The sequence below is a fragment of the Chiloscyllium plagiosum genome, unplaced genomic scaffold (genome assembly GCF_037043375.1).
Source record: "Chiloscyllium plagiosum isolate Xiang-an unplaced genomic scaffold, Cpla_swu_hap1 HiC_scaffold_25, whole genome shotgun sequence".
NCBI classification, from domain to species: domain Eukaryota; kingdom Metazoa; phylum Chordata; class Chondrichthyes; order Orectolobiformes; family Hemiscylliidae; genus Chiloscyllium; species Chiloscyllium plagiosum.
This window is the reverse complement of record NW_028270163.1, coordinates 19,649,460-19,670,600: the sequence shown is the minus strand read 5'-3', so window position 1 is coordinate 19,670,600 and position 21,141 is coordinate 19,649,460. Positions and strand designations below refer to the sequence as shown.

General features: G+C 40.8%; 1 protein-coding gene and 1 long non-coding RNA gene across 2 annotated transcripts in view; one reads left to right on the top strand and one right to left on the bottom strand.

Moving 5' to 3' along the window:
• The window catches only part of qtgal (queuosine-tRNA galactosyltransferase), a 385,611-nt gene that overhangs the window by 164,199 nt on the left and 200,271 nt on the right, over nt 1-21,141 (top strand). The window lies entirely within an intron of this gene.
• LOC148145295 (uncharacterized) overlaps nt 1-21,141 on the bottom strand; it is a 141,987-nt gene that overhangs the window by 26,111 nt on the left and 94,735 nt on the right. The window lies entirely within an intron of this gene.

Here is a 21,141-nt window from a genome sequence, read left to right as displayed (position 1 = left end):
TATGGCTCCACATGTTATAGGCTGCTCTCTGGTACGTTTGATTCAGAACCAGTCCATTGCGTGCAGCCTTTGACACTGAATGTTCACAGACAGCTCAGAGAGAAAGGGACTTCATGCTGCCTTTAACCAGTATACCTGACAGTTACGTTGCACTAGTGTCTCACCTCCGTGTCATCGCTGTACTCCAAAGACCTGAACACAAAGCCTGGCACTTCAGTGCAGTACAGAAGGAGTTCCGCACTGCCGGGGGTGTTATCCTTCAGGTGGGACATAAACCAAGGCTCCATTTGCCTGTTCAGGTGGATATTAAAAGCATGAACTTCTTTTTATTCATTCACAGGATGAGGGTGTTGCTGGCTAGGCCAGCATTTATTGCCTATCCCTAATTGTCCAGAACGCAATTAAGAGTCAACCACATTGATCCGAGTCTGGAGTCACATGTAGGCCAGTGTGAGTAAGAATGGCAGTTTCCTTCCCTAAAGGGCAGTGGTGACCAAGATGGGTGTTTCTGACAATCAGCAGTAGATTCATGGTCATCATTAGTCTCTTTAATTCAAGATATTTATTAATTCAAATATTACCATCTGCTGTGGCAGGATTCAAACCCGGGTCTCCAGAACATTACTTCGGTCTCTAGATTAACAGCCCAACAAGGCCATTGCCTCCCCTTGAGGCAACTAAGTTTGAACAAGTCTTGGCAGTTCATCTATTGTCTGTCAACACTCATTCCATGACCATGCTACCAATAATTGATGATTTTTGTTTTTAATTGCTGTTACAGTACAAACTGATCCATCAGTTTTATACAGGTACAGTTTTGGCAGGGCTAGGTTTTGCTGCTCCCCTCACAGTGCTGTAAAATGAAGATTGCATAAACAGAGAGTTCACCAAGGTCTGAACTCTGCAGAATTTTTTAGGATCAGTGAGGCACTTCCCTGTCATTTTTGTTTAAACCATTACTAACACATGAACACAGGTGATTAAGTACAACATCAAACATGAAATGACCATTTCTAACAGGAGAACATAGACAATGGTTTGACTTGTGTATCATCTTCAGTGTTACAAAACACCTCAAGTAGAGTTGAAAAACACTGAAACATTTTATGGTGACCACAGGGTTCAAGCAAAAGCCAAGTGATGGATATGGAGGAGGCTTTTGAAGGAGTGGTGTGAGGAAACAGAAGGAAAGAGGAAGTGTGTTCTGAAGAATGGGACAATTGAAGGTTCTGCCGCTGAAGTTTATACAGAGGGACAGTAGGAAAGGGAGACAAGACAGTAGGAAAGTCAGCCAGAAGAATGCAAGTAGATGGCAGAAGTGCATTCTTGTCTATTTCAGTTTTTATTCCACTAATCAAATGTAAGTGAATGTTGGATGTAGCTGCAGTTTAAACCATTACAACATGTCCCACTGCATTCCCAATGTAACTGTTTGTTTCTATGTATACACATGAGAAAGCAATCTCAAAAGTCCTGTGGTGATAACAGAGACCTGGCTTTAGTCAGGGCAAGACTGGCTGTTGAATATTCCTGGTACAGAGTATTCAGAAAGGAGAGAAAAGGAAAGGAAGGAGAATGGGTAGCCGTACTGGCTAAGAAGAGCAGTGCAGAGCTCGAGAAAGATAATGTCTCTCAGGTTCGAAGTGGAGAATCAATGTCTCTAGAGCTAAGGAACAAAAAGAGTATAATTGCATTACTAGATGTAATCTATAGACCACCAAGTAGTGAAAAGGATGTAGAAGAACAAAATAGCAGTGAAATTATAGAGATGCCAACATTTTAGAGTTGTTATAATGGGAGATTTCAATTACCCAAATGTAGACCGGAAGTGGTGTATAGGGCAAAGAGGGGCAGATGTTCCTCGATTACATGCAGGAGACTTTCCTGCAGCAGTATCTTTCCAGTTCAACAAGAAAAGGTGTACTGTTGAACCTTGATCTTGGAAATGAGGTGGAAAGTAGATCACATTTCAATTTAGTTAGGAGACAGTGATCATTTTATCGTAAGGGCCATGATGGTCATTGAGAATGACTTGCAACAATCCAAAGTGAGAAAAATTAATTGGCAGAAGAGCAGATATCAATGGGGCAAGAACAGATCTGGGACTCAATCACTAGAAGGGCAGAATAAGAGGCTGGCAAGGAAAGTAGTAACTGAACAATGGGCTCCCTTCAAAGAGGAGATGCTTTGAGTACAACCAAAGTGTAGTCCTTCAAGTGGGAAAAGTAGAACAAACAAATCAAGAGCTCCCTTGGTGACAAAGGAGATAGAAATTAACACAAAGTACAAAAAGTGTGCTTATGACAAATAGAAAATAAAATTAAGGACCAGAAGGAATATTGAAGGTTCAGAGGAGAGATGAAAAAGCAAAGAACAGAATCAAAGAGGAATTATGAGAAAAGACTGGCAGCCAACATAAAGAGCTATCCTCAAGTCTTCTAAATATGAATTAAATATTAAACAGGTGATAAAAGGAGGAGTAGGGCTACTTAACAACCGAAAATGTGATTTATATGCGCGGGGGTGGGGGGGATGCTGGGCTGAGGAGGTAAATGAATACTTTGTATCTATCTTTACCAAAGAGAGAAGCTGCCCAGGTTAAGGTGAAAGAGGAGAGAACTCAATCCCTAGGAGGGCAGAAGTATTGGCTAGATGTTTGGTACATAAAATTGACAAGGCACCGGCTGTGGACGAGATGCATCCAAGGAGTTTGAAGGAAGGAAGGAAGAAAGAATGGCAATTGTAGGGGGACTGGCCCTGATCTTTCAGTCTACCCTACGTTCTGGGAGGTGCTAGTAGACTGGAACATTGCAATCATTACAGTTTTGTTCAAGAAAGTCTATAAGGACAAACCAAGCAATTGCACACTAATCAGTTTAACATCATTGGTGGTGAAGCTTCTAGAGACAATTATTTGGGATAGAATTAGTAGTTACACAGAAACGGTGGGTTGATTAGGAAGAGCCAGCCAGGATTTCTAAAAGAGAAATCATGTTTAGCTAACTTGCTGGAGATATTTGAAGAGATAAAAGAATTGATGAGGGCAATGCTGTTGATGTGCTGTACATTGGCTTTTAGAAAGCATTTAATACTGCATCATACAACAGAGTTGTGAGGAAAGTTATAGGTCTTGGTAGAAAAGAATCAGTGGATACAAAATTGGTGGAACAATAGGAAACCAAGATTAATCATTAATGGATATTTTTCAGGCTGGACGAAGGTTTGTAGTGGAGTTACCTCATGGTGCAGTATTGGAACCCTTGCTTTTCCTGATATATGTTAATAATATAGATCTTGATATGCAGGGGACAATTTCAGAGTTTGCAGATGACACAAAATGTGGAAGAAATTTAAGCTGTGCGGACGACAATGTAGAAGTCCAGGAGGATATGGACAATTGGTGGCAGATGAGTTTCAATACGGAGAGTTGTGAGGTGGCACATTTTGGTAGAAAGAACATTGGAAGACAATAGAAAGTAGAGTTTACAATCCCAGAGAGGGTTCTGGAGAAGAGGGACCTAAGTGTAAATGTGCACAGATCATTGAAAGACAATATCCTTTGATTTCTGAATAGGAACATAGCGTACAAGAGCAAGGAGGTGATGTTACATTTTATAAGTCACTTGTTAGACCTCAGGTGGAATATTGTATCCTGTTCGGGGTAGCACATTACAGGAAAGGGAACGCATTGAAGAGAGTACAGATGCAGTTTAGAAGAATTATTCCAGGGTTGAGGAACTTCAGTTTAAAGATAGATTGTAGAAGTTGGGACCATTTTCCTTAAAGAGAAGAAATCCAGGAGGAGATCTGATAGAGGTTTTCAAAGTCATGAGCTGGTTGGATAGAGTAGGTAGGGTGAAACTGTTCCACTTATACATGGAACAAGAACAATAGGGCATAGATTTAAAGTGATCTCGATAAGAAGCAAGCAGGAAGTGACGAAAAATATTTGCACTCAGTGAGTTGTTACTACCTGGAAGTGTGATGGAGGCAGGTTCAACTGAGGTATTCAAGAGGGCATTGGATGGTTATTTGAATAAAATAATGAGCAGGAGTTTGGAGAAAAAGCAGGAGATTGGCAATAGGTAATGATGCCCATTTGGAGAGCTAGTGCAAGGATGATGGGCCAAATGGCCTCTTTCTGCACTGTAAGAATTTGCTGATTCTGTGACTATTAAGAATCCTAAAATCCAATGTAATAAAAGTGTTTTACTTTATTAGGTTGCCTGAAAGCAGTGACTTTGGACATAGGCTTGAGTGCACCTTTTGAATGTTCACACATATTTTAAACCTCTATTTCCAGACGGCATTTGATAGAGTGCCACATCAAAGGTTGTTGCCGAAAATAAGAGCTCAGTGCAGGAAGTAGCATATTGGCATTCATGCACGTTTGGCTGGTCCACAGGAAGTGGAGATTAGACATAATTGGGTCCTTTTTAGTTTGGGGGAATGTGTCACATGGATCAGTGCTAGGACCTCAACTGTTTACATTTTATATAAATGACTGGGATTGTTCATTTTGGCAAGAAGAATAAAATAAAGCATGTTATCTGGATGGGGAAATAATGCAGAGCTCTGAAAAGTGTCCTTGTGCATAAATTAGAAAAGTTTAGTGTGCAGTTACAGCAAGTAATTATGAAAGTCATCATTCATCACAAGGGAAATTGAATGCAAAAGTAGGGAAGTTCTGTTTCAGTTATATAGTACACTGGTGACCATCTAGAGCACTGTGCAGAGTACAGATCTACTTATTTAAGAAAGAATGATAATGCATTGGAGGCAGTTATCAGGCTAATACTGTGAATAGTTTTGGTCCCCCCGTAACAAAAGATATACTGGCATTGGAGACAGTCCAGAAAATGTTGACTCGGTTGATCCCAGGTGTGGAGGATGAGAGGTTGAGTCTGCCGCACTGTAATGGGAGGCTGCCACACCAGACCAGGAAGCTGCCATGACAGACTGGGAGGTCACTGTGCCAGGCAGAGAGGAAGTCCAGCCAGGCTGGAGACCTCCTTGCTGGGTCTGCACTGAGTTTGAGTCCAGCATTGCATGGCCGGGGGTCTGTGGCCAAGAGAAGGTAAAAGAGAAAAGAAGATAACAGAAGGAAAAAAAAGACAATAAAAAGGAAAATGGACAGAGTGGATGAGCTCCATCTGAAGCATCCTACTCCGCTGCCATCTTGGTCATCCCATGTTGCAGCAGCTTAGACATTCTCAGTTTGTACCTGCTGGAGTTTAGAAGATTAAGCAGTGGCATGATGGAAACATAGAAGATTCTGAGGAGTGTTGATAGGGTAGATGTGGAGAGGATGTTTCTTCTTATGGAAGAATCTAGAACTATGCATCACTGTTTAGAAATGAGGCATTATCCATTTTAAACAGAGATTATGTGTTTTCTTTTTCTCTCAAAGAGTCTGTAAGTGTGCTGGAGGCAGAATCCTTAAATATTTTCAAGGCAGAAAGAGACAGAGTATTGTTCAGCAAGGGAGTGAAAGGTTATCAGAAGTCTGGATTTAAGATTACACTTGGATCAAACCTGATCTTGTTTAATGGTGGAACAGGTTCATGGGGATGAATGGTCTACTCCTGTTCCTAATCCATATGTTCATATGAGCTGTCACACTTTGGTGGGGCTGTGTCAGCTTATAACTTGGTATGTCTGAAAGAAGGTGGCAGTTTGGTAAAAGATGGAATGGAGCACCCTCTTTCACTAACACCACAATGACCAATGTATCTCTGTTTGTGGCAGTGCGCCAACTTGAAAATGCAAGATTGGAAAATGTTCCAAATCCCAGCATTGGTCACTGATATCCTAAAATGTGATTTGGGGAGTTACACGGAATAGAATTTTTTTTTAAGATCCAGTAAATGCAAAATTCCCAAATTCTTTTGAACTGTAGGGCCGCATGGATCATGCTTATGCTGTGTAATTGTAATTCTGACTTGGGCTAGATTCAGTTCAAATATTCTGCCTAAATACCAGTAGCAATCAGGGAAGCTAACTCCACCAAAACTTGTTTCAAATTATAAATGAATCTATCCCTTCAGAAAAAGTTGCCATGTCTTTATTTTAAATCAAATGAATAATTCTAATGGGGAAATAATTACTTTAATTTGGAGATAATTCCTGTTCTCATGAAAAGCCAAATATTGTTTTATATTTAAGTACTTGGACATGTCTATCACAAGGAGTATTGTGCTACATAAATATTTGTCATGAGATAAATATTCTGATATTTTGATGGTATGCCATCTATATAGCAGTATGGGAGGCACTGTGCTTGTGATTTATCATCAATCTGCTGCTATAATTCCTAAATCATGAATGCACAATTCATTCAAGCTCCGTCATGTATTTTTCTTCATTTGTCATAATCATGAAAGGTAACAGAATAGTTTTCAAGTGTTAAATCCAAAATCAGTGTCAAACAATTCTATCTGTCATCAAAGTCCATTTGTAGAAATGCAGCAATGTGAAATCATAGAAGGAGGCTGTTCAGCATATTGTACCTGGGTCAGCCTTTGAAAGTGGTTTTACTTGAAATTGTTTCCCAGAAAGATGCTGGCATAATGGTAGTGTCACTGACTGGCAACCAAACGGCGCAAGGTAATGCCCTCGTGAAATGGGTTCAAACACACCATGGCAGCTGGCTCAATTCACTTAATAAATCTGGAATAATACAGCTTCAGTGATGGTGACCATGGCAACGATCATCAATTACTGGTTCGCTAATATCCTTTAGTAAAGGAAATCTGCCAGGCTTACCTGATCTGGCCTACATAGACCCACAGCAACTTGGTTGGCTCTTACCTACCCTCAGGACAGGTAGGGATAGACGTGAAATGCTGGCTTGAAAGTGATGACCACATTTCATGAGTGAATATTTTAAAAAGATTAAATATTCGGCATCCACTGCCTTTGAGGAAGGGAATTCCAAACAACCCTCTCGGAGAAAAATGTTTCCTTTTGAATTGACTTCTAAGCTATTAAATTCTGAGTTTAATTGACACATTTTTGATTTGACATATGCTAGGAGGATATCAGTGACCAATGCCGGGATTTGAAACATTTTCCAATCTTGCATTTTCAAGTTGGCACATTGGCACAAACAGAGATACATTGGTCATTGTGGTGCAATCATTTTTGACATTTTTTAGTGCTTTGTTTTCTGTTCTCCTCTGTATTCAATACTCTCTATTCAGTCATGGTGTACTGCTAGGAGAGAGATGTGTCCAAGCATTTCTCTTGCCCGTGGGTTCTCAAGGATGAGAAGAGGAATTATCAGAAGCAGACCTGCCTGCAACTGATGTTGGTTCCTGGAGTTCCCGGATAAGTATCCACTGTCTCTGTGGAAAGGTTTAAATACAAACATTCAGAGGGTAGATGGGAGAAATAGCTCAATATTAGATGAAAGTGGGAAATGCTGATATGCTGCATTCCTCCAAGGATCTAGCATCACCAAAGACACAAAGGACCAAATGGCCTCATTTTGTGCTGTTAGTTTTATGGTTCTCTAAATATAATTGATGCTTGGTGTGAAAGAAGCAACTCTTAACGGAATTTTGATAATCTTTCAATCAATGATTAAAATCAGGCAACTTCTATTGCCAGGAACAATAATGATGTCACCATAGTCAGATTAATTACCAACACAATGATATAATTATAAAACACCTAAATAGTTGCTATCCTTGTTCTCTCCAATTCTCAGAATTTCTATCTTCCAGTCTCAAATTCCCAGTTTCAGTCTCGTGCCTGCAAGTACACTCATGTAAAGATACGCACACAGCTCACTCATTCTCAAACACCCACACACATCAGAAGCAAAGCAAGGTGAGGGGACAAAAACAGACATATGCTAGGAGAGAGAGAACAGACCTCAGACACACATTGATCAGAGAGAAAATCACACAGACTCAGTGGATCAATGAGACTGAGAGAACCACAGATATACACTCGATTCACTGTGGACAGAAATCAAAGACACACACTAGAAGGAGGGGAGGGATCACAAAGGTAGAAATAATCAGAGATATGCACTAGATCAGAGAGAAAGAGAAGGAGAGAGACAAAACCACAGACACACAATGGATCAGAGAGAAAGAGAACTACAGTTACATAGTGGAAGAGAGAGAGGAGAGACCCAGAGATATGGACTACAGACCAAGTGCAGGTAAATGGGATTAGTGTAGTTGGTATTTGTTGGTCATCTTAGACATGTGGGCTGAAGGATCTGTTTCTGTACTGTATGACTCTGAGATATACAGTGGATCAAAAAGAGAGAGAAAGGTAGAGGGAGATGCAGAGATATACAGTGGATCAGAAAGAGACACAGCGGATCAACAAAAGGGACCAAACCACAAAGACACTGTAGACCAACAAGAGAGAAACCAGATTCAAAGTAGATCAGAGAGAGAGAAGCATTGATCCACTTGAGGCAGAGAACCACAGGAAATGCTACAGTAAAGGATGGTTTTTTGACCTTTGACCATTTTTGATCCAGTAAAATTGTGTAACCACCCACAATAATGTAGATCATGAATAAACTGATGGGTCATTACTAAAAAAAAAAGCTGATCCCACTGACAACTTTCAGAAAGCAGAGTGGAAACACTAATTTCTGAAAGGCACTGAATTCCATGTTCCTACTAAGTTTCAACTTCAAACTTGACTAAGTTGCTAAGTGATAGGTTTAAAGTGCAAACTAGGAATCTACCTTCCAACCAAGGTCAGAGAAAAGGTACAAGGATCAATTGAACATGTGTATACTGAGCTAAAATCTATAAACTGCACTATTTTAGTGCTATTTTCAGGATGCACACTATTACTCATGAACATCCTTCTCTAACACCACCCACAATGTTGAGCAAGAGGAGCTGTAGTTTTATTTATTAAACTGAAGAGCAGTTTGAACTGCCTTACGCAAAGTCAGCTTTTTCTGGTTAATGCTGAAGAACTGCATGATCTGATTACTGCCATAGGGCGTTTGGCTATGGTAAAGAATCAATTATAATCCATCTTGAGCGCATAATTGATGCTCCTTCAGGGATGTGGTGAGTCAGTGCTGAGCCAAACAGACCTCAAAGGCCTGGGTTTGATCCCCAGTTTGAGCTGAGTCAGCCATTCCTGAATAATGCAATAATTTGCCTTTGCACCTGTTCCTGATGAAAATGGAAGGCTGCCTCTTGCTTACTGTGTGGCCAGTCTATATCTATTTGGCATGCCAATAATATGCCACTAGTGAAATCTGCACTACTATCTCTGGGCTTCATAACCCCAATGACAGGGCATGTGCCTATTGTTATGAATGCTGAACTTCACAAGACACTTATATTTCATAAATATCTCCTTTACCTAATGTACAAAATTTGAGAGCACTTTAGTTAAGGGAATGCCTTTGTGATCCGGTTACCATGGAGAGAAAAATCCAAATAGAAACCCATTGGAAAGACCGTAGAATCTCTATGGTATGGAAGCAGACTATTTGGCCCATTGAGTCCACACTCTTCCTCCGAAGATCATCCCACCCAGACACAACCCATCCCTGTAACCCTGCATTTCCCATGGCTAAGCCTGCATATCCCTGGGCACAATGGGCAATTTAGCGTTACCAGTTCACCTAACCTGCTCATCTTCAGCAAAAACCCACACAGACATGGAGACAATGTACAAGCTCCACACACAGTCATCCCAGGGTGGAATCGAACTCAGGTCCCTGGCACTGTGAGGCAGCAGTGCTAACCACTGAGCCACTGTGCCGCCCCAAAAAAGTGGTAACAGTTCTCATACCTTTATACAGAAAAGAGGCAGTGACTTTTGAGAGCAGAGAGACAACGAAAGCTGTAAATGCTAGAGACACCTGAAGGTGTGCATATGCATGAAGAAGATCCCAAGGTGATTCAGAAGAGAAGACAAGCAGTGACCAGTCTCAAAGATGGTGTTGCTGGAAATGTGTGTCATCGAAGGGTGAAGAATTTAGAACTCAGTGCCCTGATCATATCTTACGTTGACTGTGAGCAATGACAATTAGATATTGTGAGGCCTATGATGGACGGCTGCAGCAGTGAAGCCTGAGCAGCCAGACAGAGTTTACACAAAGCACATACCATTCTTATAGGTGAACTCTCTTAAAGGCAAGGCACACATACAAAATCAATGTCCATTTTCTGGAAAAATATATTTTAAAATATGGCCAATTGAAAATATAAAACAACTCTTATTACCAGTTTGTAACACCACCCCCATGACTTCCTTCTAAATAACTGTTTCAATTTGAGTATCCCATTCTTCTCCCTGTCCTTACCTCCTGCAATTTCCAATTTAAATCTCTCCAATCAGGTTTTGAAAAAAAATCTAGGTTCCTTGGATCACCTGTATGAGGATAATGTGAGTACCAAAATGTGTTGCTATTTTAACAATAAACACAAGGACTAGAATGCAATGGGAAGGAGCCTATTCAACACCTTCACAGGGCAATGAAGGATGGGCAATAAATGACTTCTTGTGGGAAATATAATGAAATGCTCGAGGTAAATTCTAAAGCCAGGGAGGAAGAAGTTGAAATGGAACTAAAATAGAAGTTGCTGGAAAAGCTTAGCAGGTCTGGCAGCATCTATGGAGAGAAATCAGAGTTAACGTTTTGGATTGAATGACCCTTGCTCAGTTCTGAGGAAGGGTCACCAGAACCAAAACGTTAACTTTGATTTCTCTTCACAGATGCTGCCAGCCCTGCTGAGTTTTTCCAGCTACTTGTGCTTTTGTTTCTGATTATAGCATTTGCAGTTCTTTCAGTTTTTATTTAAGTTGACATGGAGGCTTGGCCACCAAGAGTTCTGCCCCCATGTCAGATATTTGCCAGAAAGCAATGTAATTTCCTATTCTTGATTCTGAGTCTCAGTTGCAGCTTGGCAGCAAATCTGGGAGCATTCTGGTCTAACCATGGATCCCGACAGATCTTCTGACTTTATTCCCAGCAATACATATGTTTGCCATTCTAGGCTGTAAGTGGGACACGCCAGAAGCTTTTTGTTTCATCAGCTGATTCATTACAATCAGGACTAACAAAGATTGAAAAGCTGTCAGTGAAGAATGAAGACCGACCAGTGAAGGATTATTGTTGAGGGAACGTTTTGCAACTCTTTGGATCTTGAGCTCGACCGAACCCTCAGTATTGCCACCTGGCTCATTGACTCACATGTACGTTTGCTAATTCTGGAAAGATCCAATCCACAACTGAATGGATTAAGAAAGAAGTATGAAGCTACTTAGGCAGAGGAGCTGAAAGGGCAGTGGTCCGTATAGGGAGGGTCCCTATCTACCTTCACTGGATGTTAATCTCCAGTACCAGGAATGTAACACAAGAAATTTTCCATTATCCTCCCTTCGTTTATAATTATGAATCATTGTATAGATAGAAAGAAAGAAGCTCAGAATTGAAATATATATACCACAAATAATGGCAAGAAGCATACTGTAAAGTAGCAACATTTCAGAAATGTTAATCAGGTGGTAGATCTTAAGAAAAGATCAAGCATTTCACTCCAAGGTTGAGTACTTGTTATGCTACATTCTTGACACTGACATCTGCATAGGTTTTTTTTAAAAACAGTACTGGAAGGTGAAATTCAGAATTAACAGGACTAAGCAGTGACAAAAAATGTTGATTGAAATGGTAACTTCATGACTGATACCAAAAAATATAATACCTTGAAAATCATGCGACAAGATCACAATCTTTTCTTATTTTTTAGGAAATAACCTACAAGGGAAAGTGTGGTTATAACATTGCAGTTTTGTACATTTACAAGGTATCAAAAAAAATTTCTGTAAATTAAGCATTGGCAAGAAACTGTGGTTACAGAATTAATGCAGGATGTTGGCATTAACATAGCCAGAGAGTCTGAGAGATTGTATGGATGGTCAGAGATCATGGATAGCGTAACCAATGAAGTGGGACTAAACTGACTATAAATATATGTAAAGATCAAATAAGGAGTCCCAAATTACCTTACAGCACATCGACACATACAGCATTAACCCACGCCTATATGACTGGCCTGATTAGGTCCCATGCAGGAGAGGCTATGTACAAAGATGCTTCATCACAGCAGAAAGCCAGATTCATGAAAGGATTTTCCAAATATTCCACTGCTCAGCTTCCTTCCATGCATTAATGCAAAAGTGAAATGTTGCAGAAGCTAGAAATTTGTGATCAATGTAGATAAATCTAGAACTAGTCAGTCAAGCAGACCAGTGGGGGCTGACGTTTAATCTCTCCTGTCTGCCTATCATAAACTTTCTCTTTCTTTTTTTAGCCTTGTCCCTTTCGCTTGCATAAAGCCTATTCCCCTGTAAGTTAGTCAACTGAAATGCTGACTCTGCTTTTCTCTCTAGAGATGCTACTGGAGCTGTTGAGCATTTCCAATAATTAACATCCTTGCAGTCAATGGTTTTGCTGGAGTCTTCACCATCTAGTCTTTGCTTCATTCCACATGGTTTTTATTCATGTTGGTTTTGCATTTCACAAAGATCTGATCATGAGAATTCCTTTGAAGCCTCTGAACAAATCACACATGCAATGTTTGTATGGTGAAAACAATGAAGTGTTTTGCCTGCATTGGCAAACCTCAAGAGGCCAACAGAAAGATTTTCAGAGTTTGAGATCCAGGGAACAGAAGGCACAGTGAACCTTGGTGGAGTGATTTCAAATATGGAAAAAGCTAGAATTGAAAAAGTGTGAAGATTGTGAAAGATAGAAATGGAGAGATAGAATGGAAAGGGGAGTGAGAGATTTGAAAATAGGGATAAGAATGTTAAAATCAATGTGTCGCTTGACCGGGTGCCTGCATAGGTCATTGAGGGCAGGATGGTAGCTGAATAAGCAGTGTGACAATTTAAAGACAGTGGCAGGCATTGAGGAAAAGAATGTGATCTGAGTGTTGTTACTGTACATGCTGGATCTGGTTTTAGATGATGTTGCCAACGGACAACATAGAGATGAGAAACCAGAAGGAGCCGGTCCTTGATGCTTCAAAGGTAACAGTGCAGGAATGGAAAGAGGAGACCTCACAACCATGTCAAAATGTCTTTGCTGTGTTTTCTAAAATAAAGCCATCGTAACTTTGCTTATTGAAAACAGGCAATTCTGATGCACAACTCTTCCAAAGTGTCAAGAGTGGGGTGTTGGAAAAGCTCAGCAGGTCAGGCAGCATCCAAGCAGCAGGAAAATCGACGTTTCAGGCAAAAGCCCTTCATTAGGAATGGTGTGACAAGATACAAATGGAAGCCATGTTGTCATGAAACATTTCATATCAACCCACTACCTTTGAACAGAAATGAGAGCTGCCACAAAAACTGTGAAGCACGTTTCTCTTCAATTTGTTTTAGATACCAGCACACAAGTTGATTACATCGGGATGTAATGGAACTGGTTGTCTGCACTGACCCAGTATTGATCTTCTTCTATGCAATGGTGCCTTTTCTTTTACTGCAATATTTATTTATAGGATTGTCCACATTTAGCAGATCTTCTGCATCCTGTTTAAGGCAACGACATTGCCCATATATCTTCTCAGCATCACAAGTCCACTGTTTGGTCAATTCTTAACTTTGAAGAAAGTCAGGACTGCAGATACTGGAGATCACAGTCGAGAGTGGAAAAGCACAGCATGATGAAGGGTTTATTGCCCGAAACGTCAATTCTCCAGCTCGTTGGATGGTGCCTGACCTGCTGTGCTTTTCCAGCATTACATTCTGGACACTTCTTAACTTCCCTATTGACAGCTAGCTCCTGTCCTTCAGGAGCAGGTACCTGATTTTCTACTGTCCAGTCAAAACACAGGCCATTCACTCCCTGATTAGCTTCTACTGTACCTGCAGCCTGTTGAACTTAGGGAGTTGGGATTTAGTTACAAAAGTGGGTGTATCCTAGCGGAGTTTTCAGCAAGTTAATGGTTGATGATAATGAAACTTGGAAAATTGAGTCAGGATGGTAGGCGATTGGGTCCTCAAGCATTCCGATACTTCTCTGTCCAATGAAATTTGAGTGACAGAGAGGTTAATAAGAGAATGTAGATAGAGGTTGAAGTCATCAAAGATGTGGAGTTATTCAGGGCAAAAGCAGAGAGCTGGAAGGAATAACTCTGGAGATTATAGAATTAGTAGGAAATTTGGAATTTGAAGCAGAGATGAAAGAAGGAGAGATTCAATGGAGCTTAAAAATGAAAAACACACTGTCAGTATTATGTGTGTGGGCAGAAATGTGGTGGAACACAGACAAATGAAGAGTCATTAATGAAGCTAAAGGAAAGACTGTCTGAGTCACATTCTATCAGACATAGGACATGAACTCATTTCAGTTGTTGTTTTCAAAGCAGTCAGAATTCCTGTCGATGGGATAGATAGATTCCTAATGAAGGGCTTATGCCCGAAACGTCAATTCTCCTACTTCTCGGATGCTGCCAGACCTGCTGTGCTTTTCCAGCACCACACTGTCGACTCTGTGGTCCAGCATCTGCAGTCCTCACTTTCTGCCGATTGGATGGATAGGGCCAGTAGCTGAAGGAGAGAGTACAGGACAAAATAGGGATATAGAGGAAATAAAAAACTCCACAGTAAATGATTGAGGTAGACGAACCAAGGAGATGAAGATGAGGGAATCAATGACAGGTACCAAGATGGTATGGTGAAGCATTCCTAGCCAGAAACAGACAAGCTAAGAATATCATAGAATTCCTGCAGTGCGAAAACAGGACCTTTGACCCAACAAGTCCACACTGACCCTCCGAACTGTAACCCACTCAGACCCATTCCCCTTCCCTATCCTCCTATATTTATGTCTGACTAATGCACCTAACCTACACATCTTTGAACAAAATGAGCAATTTAGCCTGGCCGATTTACCTGACCTGCATCTCTTTGGATTGTGGGGTGAAACCGGAGCACCTGGAGGAAACCCACACAGTCACAGAGAGAATGTGCAAACACCACACAGACAGTTGCCCGAGGCTGGAATCGAACTCAGGTCCCTGGTGCTGTGAGGCACCGGTGCTGTGAGGCACCAGTGCTAACCACTGAGCCACCATGCTGCCCCTACCTCAAATATATCAAGGAGAAATGTAAACCTGTAATGGCAGGAGTGGAAAAGATCTGTAGCGAACCAAATGAAAGTAAGGTGAAAAGCTGAAACACTCCTGCAGTGGAGTTGGGGATAGAAGTTAAAGGGAACAGAAAGGAGAGGATCAGACTCAGTCAGGAGACAGCTGGTGGAAGGGTAGAGGAGTTCAGATTCAGGAAAAGATGATTAGTGAATTGGATTTGAAACAAAAAAAAGTGTATCACTGCTTTGTAGTCCTGTAGGTATTTTCTTCCACACAGATTTAATGGGAGATTTATACTGTTTTTTCGCTGAGGTACCTAAATATGATATCCTTTATGGTGAGTTTTGTTTTGCAGCTGTCATAATACAGAGGAATTTTCATTTGGTCATGACTTTTATTAAATTGAATTCTATGCAGATGTGTTTGTAGGTGGGGGCAGGAAATAATTCCTTTGAAGATTGCTTAAGTCTCTGAGCTTCATAAAATTAGAAATAAGCAGCCATCATTCTCCTTCAAGTTAAATCATTCTGAAGTGTTTTTTTACAGTAGGAACAATGGAAGCAGCTTTTGAAAGTCAGTGAGAAAGTAAGTATTGCTGAAGAAGAAGCTATTTTTAAAGTTTTGATCTTGCACACATCAGGACATTCTGCAAGAGTATGAATTCATGGGGACAATCAACATTTATACTACATAAGAAGAGCACGCTGACTGTTTGGCAAATTGAGTCTGGTTCATAGAGGCGTTGCCATGGAGAATGCACCCATTAATGCTGATCGACAGTTAACTGTCAGAATAAAAGCAAAATACTGCGGATGCTGGAATCTGAAACCAAAAAAGAGAAAATACTGGAAAATCTCAGCAGGTCTGGCAGCATCTGTAAGGAGAGAAAAGAGCTGACATTTCGAGTCTAACTGACCCTTTGTCAAAGCTTTGAAACAGGGTCAGTTAAACTCCAAACGTCAGCTCTCTTCTCTCCTTACAGATGCTGCCAGACCTGCTGAGAGTTTCCAGCATTTTCTCTTTTGGTTAACTGTCAGGCTTTGTTTAAACTTTAAACCAGAGATGTTAAGTCTGCAATAGCATTGCCACGAGAAATGAACCAGCAAATAGCTGTCACTTGTTGTTTTGAGATGAAATTGGTGCAGGATATACACATGGTCTTGGAGTCAGTGAAACAAATTCATGCTGAAATCAGGTTGCTGCAAAATCTGATCTTTGTGCAATGTGAACACAATTTGGCATGTGGGCTGCTCTATATCCATTATTTGGATCATTTAATTTAAAATGCAAAATAAAAAGTTAGTCCAGGCTGGAATGTCATGAAACAAGTTGCAAAATGTTTATTTAACCCTTTATACATTGCAGGCTAATGGTGATGTTACACGAGTCAAACGTTTTTGTTACACCTCAGTTCTTGATTCTATGTTGGCCAGTTACACATTGAATTTATCACCTGTAATTGGGTGTTAATAAAATGGAAATAGAAAAAGATTTTATATTTGCAAATTGGCACTTAGTCAGAAATAGGCTGTGACGTGGAAGTGCCAGTGTTGGACTGGTGTGGACGAGGTCAGAAGTCAGATGACACCTGGTTATAGTCCAACAGATTTATTTGAAATCACAAACATTCAGAGCATTGTCCCTTCATCACCTGACAAAGGGGCAGCACTCCAAAAGCATGTGATGTCAAATGGACAGCAACAAGCTGCTCAGTGATGCTGTTTGTGTCCACTTGGACTACTCGGTTCCTGACCTTGTTACCATTTTGGTCCAAATATGGACAAAGAGCTGACTTCCAGCTGGAGAGTGACAGGATCTGACATCAAAACAACGGTTTCTGTGTATGGCATAAGGAACCCAAATAAAATTGAATTTGATGGGGATCAAGGAGTAAACCTCTCATTTGTAAGAGTTATTATACCTGGCACCAAAATTGAGATTTGTCCGAGGCCAGTCTTGCAACCCAGTACATTGTTATAAGAATTCCTCAGAGCTTTGTTCTGAGCAGAACCAACTTTGGTTGCTTCATCAATGCCTTCCCCTCCATAAAGGCAATCAATAGTGGTGCTTTTCATTGTTGATTGCACAGTATGCAATTCTATTTTTAAGCTCCTCAGATACAGTAGCAGACTATGTCCATATGCAGGAACACCTGGACAATATTCAGATTTCAGTCAATACGTGTAAAATAACATTCACACCATGCAAGTATCAGGCTTCAACAAGTAAGAATCTAAACATCTCCCCTGGACACCCAACATCAATTAAGTGTTACCATTGTTTCTATCCTCTTATATATCTGAGGGGACACCAGTGACCAGAAACATCTAATAAATACTGTAGCTACAACAGCAGGTCTGTGGTGAGTAACTCAACTCCTGACTCCCCAAAGCCTATCCACTATCTACAAGGCACAAGTCAAGAGTGTGATAAAATACTGTTATCTGGAGAGTGCAGTTCCAACAACACAAGATCAAAACCTCAATTGGACCCAACATTGGCATCCTATCCATGAATTCACACTTTTACTTTTTCCACCACTTTGGATATACGTTTGAATGCTTGAAACCAATTGGCTAAAAATCTTGATTGACTTTTCAATTCCAGAACTGAAAAAAATCAACACTACTACCTCTGTGTTGAATTTTTAAACTAGATAATGTTAAAATCTTGGAATTATATTTCTGTTAGCTTGCTGTGGTTGTGTTGGCAATCACACTGAAATCACTAGGTAATACAACAGCACTTTTGGCTGAATTAAAGTAAATGGGTGGTGGGTTAATAACATCAGAGATGATAATTACTTCCATCAACCTAACATGTCTTATTGTTCAGTGTTGTAGTTATATCACTCAATCGTCTCAACTTGCTACAAGCATAGTTAAACACCTACCATGTAGAACTTCTTGTTTTGAGGTGAAGTGGCAGGTTGGAAATTCCAACCACTCCTTCAGTTCCACTCTAATCCGAACGTATGAGGTTATTTCAGTTTACAGTTTGCTCCTGGTGGAATTACCAGAATCAAAAGAGAGGCTGCCCTTGAGTAAATAAAGCCCAATGATATTGTAGCCGGTTTTGCAACTGCAGATTGAAATGACCTCTGTCTATGCAATTCAATGGGAAGAAAGGCCTTAATGATGCAAGTTATGGCATAAACTCAATCCATTTTGTACAATGCAGTAGAAGAGACTGACGCCACTCCATGTTCCTGCATGGCCATCTTAATGGCCTGCAATATCTGCACATTAATGTTTGCCATTTTCAAAATAACATCAGACAGAACCTCAGTGCTTCTTTCAACTTAAGTGTGAAATTATTTTGTCAGACTCTTTATCCCCATTGACAGGGTCTTCTCCCCAGTGATGCAGCTAGATAGTTTCTCCTCCTCTCCAAGCAGCGTATCCTTTACCCCTCAGATTTTTATTGACAGCACGCCTTCATATTGCAACTTGCTTTAGCCAAGCCCATCTCTCTGAGGTGGGATGCCAAGGCCCAAAGCTCTGGATGCTGTTATTTGATTAGGCTTGTGGCATCAAGAGTCTGCCTGTCCTCCTCAATTGGACAATGAGTGCAGAGGTGAGCACTCCAATCAGATTGCTCTATCCTTCTCTCATGCAGCAATAAAAGCTCAGGGCCCATTTGGCCCAGATAACAATGTGCCAAAGCTCACAGGAAAATGTAGCCTGTGGAAACTTTAATAATCAACATGATGGATTAAAAAAAGCATAATGAAGCAAAAATGACATTCCTGAAACTTATAGTAATAATACTAAGAACATGACTCACAGCAATCGTCTGATTATATCTTTAACTGTATAAACTTTACATTTAAAACTGTATAAATTGATTACCATCATCGATTGTAATCCCAGTATGTCTACTCCAGATAACCAGGCACTGAAAGACAGATTCTAATCTTTGCATACTTTCATTTAGAGTTGCATGTTATAAATGCACACTTCTAATCTGAATAAGTACAGTTTGAGTCTCTCTGTATAGGAGAACAATTAGATCCCCAATTAATGTCCACCAGCTGATTACAATTGAACATCTAATTAATATGCAATTAACATAATTGTGAGTGGATTGACATTTCACTCACTGCCCCAGTTAATGCCAATGAGAAGGTGAGTTTAACACTTGCTGTTGCATGGGATTTGATTATTGGTCACAAGATAAAAAGAAATGAAAGTGGACAGACATGCATCAAATGTGAAATGAATCACTCCCTCAGGCTAAAATTTCAAACATAGCTAATCAAATAATTTCTTCTGTTAGCTGCCGATTGTAATTTTTCACTCAATTGCACTGGACTATTTATTCTAAACTCTAATGGGACTAAATTTAATACCTCCCAAACACAGGACATTGTGATGGATCCCATGTTCTCAGCTTCCACATCATCTCAATCCTACACTGCCATCTGACCTGCAAGCTGAAGATGGTTTAAGTGTACACTCTGTACTTGCTTGCTACACTTCCCTGCACCATGACATTGCCCTAATGCCTTTCTCCCTTCAGATGCTCACAAATGCAAGCTACCCACAGCCAGTGGGCAAATAACAGAAAGGCAGTGCTGAAGAAAGTGGACAGTAACTTATTTTAACGTCCATTCAGATAATAAAGTGATGCATTTTTCCGACGACAGTAAACAGCTGGGCTCTTTACACTCGAGACACTGGGCATGGGTGACCTGCAGCCAGATCAGGATGAGGATAAAACAAGTACCAGCGTGCTGGAGAGTAACGAGTGACTTGTTCTTCTTCTGTGGAAGTCTCAAATGGTCACTTTAGTCAGGAAGCTTGTGAATGAAGGATGATTGGGGCAGACAACAAAATGTACGGTGCATCGGATGTCTGTCAGAAAACTTGTAGCCAATGTTGTGATGTTGAGCACCAACTTAGCGCAAGGCTTTGCCCAGGAGAAATCACACGTGGACCTAGCTGATGGCTGGCATCCCACCTCCTAGTGCAGTGCAAAGTAGCCTTCCAATGTCTGAGTACTGCAATGAAAACTCAGACCACTTTGGCATCAAGTCAGACTGCTGTCAATATGGCCGCGGATTGGCCATGTATAGGGGCTTGCAGGGTATTGCTGCAGTTCAGCAAGCTGACCTCCGACAGATCACTAGGATTCTTGTGGTGTGGAGCTGGGGGGGGTGGTAGAGGCTCCGTGAAATAGAAACCTACTGCTGTCTCGCAGGGTGACAGCGCACATCCTCTTTGCTCTGCCAGTCAGCCAGTGCCCATCTCTTACCAGTCTGGAGCCAGCCCAGAGTTATTCATGATCATCCCCAGTAGAGCCATCTGCAAGTCAGCAGCCTTCTGCCAACCGTGTTGCAAGTTTGGAAAGCAGTGTGTAGAAACATGAGGACAGCATGAGGACCAAGGCATGTGGAAAATAGATAGTGAGGAAATGCACAGGGCATGTGTAAGTGGCTTTGTTCCAGGATCATCAATCAATTTTTTTTTCATTTCTGAAGGTAACATTAGTGTTCTAGGTGTGTCCTTAATATATAGTTTACATCCATGATTTTGGAAACAAATTTTTGCAAAGGAACTTTATGGCACTGGTGCAAGTATTGATGTGTTAGTTGCAAGATGCTAGATTTATTATCCACATGCTGGCAACTTACAGGTGCAAGCTTCACTAGCCAAAGCGTTCTTGCTGTTGAATTGGTGATATAGTTGAGAACAGATTGTCCTGTCCCTGTGCCCAGCATAGTAAATCATCTGAGCACAATGGCTGACAAATCGAGACAAGGAGGAGTGCATGCCCGTAAGGGAGCTGATTTTTGTTTTGACTCTTTAAATTTATCAACAGAAGCGGGTAGCCTTATGCTCTCTGTTAGCTCTGTGCAGTCATCTGTCAGTGTGTATGTGCTGTTCTCATCATGTGGTGTCTGATCACTGTGTTTCTTAAGCTCAGGGCTCCAATAGCATCATGCATCTTCCCGTCTGATGATATTTGCTGTAACTTCAAACACAAAAGCCGGAGAAGCTGCCCAATGTTCCACTTCTAATAAACTGGAATTAAGAGAATG